Source organism: Sinocyclocheilus grahami, unplaced genomic scaffold, assembly GCF_001515645.1.
Source record: "Sinocyclocheilus grahami isolate Dianchi unplaced genomic scaffold, SAMN03320097.WGS_v1.1 scaffold6184.1, whole genome shotgun sequence".
Classification (NCBI taxonomy): Eukaryota; Metazoa; Chordata; class Actinopteri; order Cypriniformes; family Cyprinidae; genus Sinocyclocheilus; species Sinocyclocheilus grahami.
Genome location: NW_015510672.1, coordinates 9284 through 11691, shown reverse-complemented (window position 1 = coordinate 11691; position 2408 = coordinate 9284).

The following is a 2408-nucleotide window of genomic DNA, read 5'->3' as shown; positions in this document are numbered from 1 at the left end:
AAAAAAAAACCTTCCCACATCAAGCAAAGGAAGTCAAAGTCAATTTTGCTCTGACCACAAAACCCAATTCCTCATCACCATCATCACTTCATTAAGTTTAACACGTTTGATATTTAATCATGTTAAAGTCACGTTGGTAAATTTGTCAGATCACTGAAATTTTTTAAACGATTGTTCAACCTCCAAATCTTTTATTCAGGACACTCATGTGGTGTGTCGTGTGTGTTTGAAGGCTGGGATCTGGATCCTGATGCTCCTGTCTGGTTTGGTTTTGGTTCCTAGTTGGAATCCAGATGCTCATGCTCCATGTTTTGTCTTTTGTTGTGAGCACATGGTGGGGGCTCTTTGACCCTGTTTCATGTACTTGTGTTTTGTTTTGATGGTTTTTGGTCTTGTTCATTGGCTGTGTGCTCGTCTAGTCTTGTTCATTGTGAGCACATTGTGTAGGTATTTGTTCCCTCAACATGTGCTCTACTCTAAGTCTTGTGTGTTTTTGTTGAGCACATGGCTTATGATTGTGCTTTCCGTATCCTCAGCAACTCTCTCCAATATTTTGAATTTGAATTACTTTTCAACCACTAGCTGTCTGTTGTATATCATCAGCATAGGAGCACAGCATTGTTCTATTATATTGTTCGACATTGTGCAGGGTTGTTTGGTAATGATTGTGTGTTTGGTGTGATTCTGCATTTGATAGCTCCACAGAGGATTGGAATATGTATATTGAAAGACTGCAGTAGTATTTTACCGCAAATGATATAGGGGAAGATAAACATGTAGCTGTGCAAGTTGTGGAAATCATACCATCTCTTGCGTAACTTGACTGCCCCACACAGACCTGCAGAGAAGACTTTTGCAGAACTTGTTCAAGTCATGCAAGAATATTTATCATGCAAACTGTTATTGATTGCTGAATGTTTGAGATTCTATAAACAAAATCTGTATGAGTGAAAGACCATTTCCACTTATGTGGTTAAATTAAAGAACTAAATGGAGCATTGCCAATTTGGGGATGTGTTAAATGGTGCACTGCACGATCATTTTTTTGTCCTGACATAATTAGTACTTTTTTTAAGGGTGGAGGAAATGTTGTATATCATCAGCATAGCAGACATCTTTGTTCTGTTATGTATGCCTGTTGTTCAACACATGCAGGGTTATTTGGTTATGCCTGTGTGTATAAGTGATTCTGTTAAGTAAAGGCTGAAGAGAGTTCACATATACACCTCATCTTGTGTTGCTATGAAGCATCATATCATGGACATGACACTGTCGATTACATACTGAACCTATAATTGTTATTTTTCCCCCTTTTTTGCTGTAAAATAGTGTTGTCTTTTTCTTTTCTGTTTCACAATTACATTATACTGTAATTTTCTGCTAGATCAATGGTAAAAGAGTAAATGTTAATTCTGTCCCACCTCTTGCAATGAATGTCCCACAAATAGATGATAGATAGACAGAGGAGAAAAGGTTCTGATCAACTGATCAAGGTTTGGCTGGTTAACATGGTTCAGCCCCTTTAGCTACCACAAGAGGCAAGGCGGAAACTTAGCAGGCTACATTACACAGTGATGCATACACAGAGAAGACATTTTACATTTTACTAAGTTATATATGTAATATTTAAATTGCACTAGAACGTTTTCATAGACATGTTGCAAAAGCCTCAAATAGCCTACCACTTCAAAGCAGTTTAGAGATGCAGATTTAGTGTTCATTATGTGTACTGCACTTTGGCATTTTTCCGTCCTGGGACAGTCTTGTGCACTGACTTCCTGTCAGGTTCACACACTCTCAAGTGAAAGAGGCCACTGCCATCAGGCAACACCATTGTCATGGAGTGTACATGGTTTGCAGGTAAGTGAGTTGCCAAAGGTAGGTGTCAAGGTATAGCATTGACATTAATGCCAGATCCAAAGGTTTCCCAGCAGAACATTGGCCAGAGCAAAACTGCCTCCACCATGATTCATCAGACCAGGCAGCCTTCTTCCATGCTCCATGGTCCAGTCTGATTCTCATGCCCCTTTGTTGGCACTTTTGGTGGTGGACAGGAATCAGCATGGGCACTCTGACCAGTCTGTGGCTACGCAGCCCCATTCGTTGAAAACTGTGATGTACTGTGTGTTCTGACACCTTTCTAGCATTAAGTTTGTCAATAGTTTGAGCTACAGTGGCTCTTCTTTGTGATTGGACCAGACGGGTTAGTCAGGCTTTGACTAGCTAGTCTTTTTGGAGATGCTCTGACCCAGTCTTCTAGCCATCACTATTTTAGTCACTCATAGCTTTTCACTTCGGCATTTTCCTGCTTCCAGCACATGATATTCAAGAACTGACTGTTCGCTTGCTGTCTAATATCTCCCACCCAGTTGACAGTTGCCATAGGAACGATGTATTCAGTGTTACTC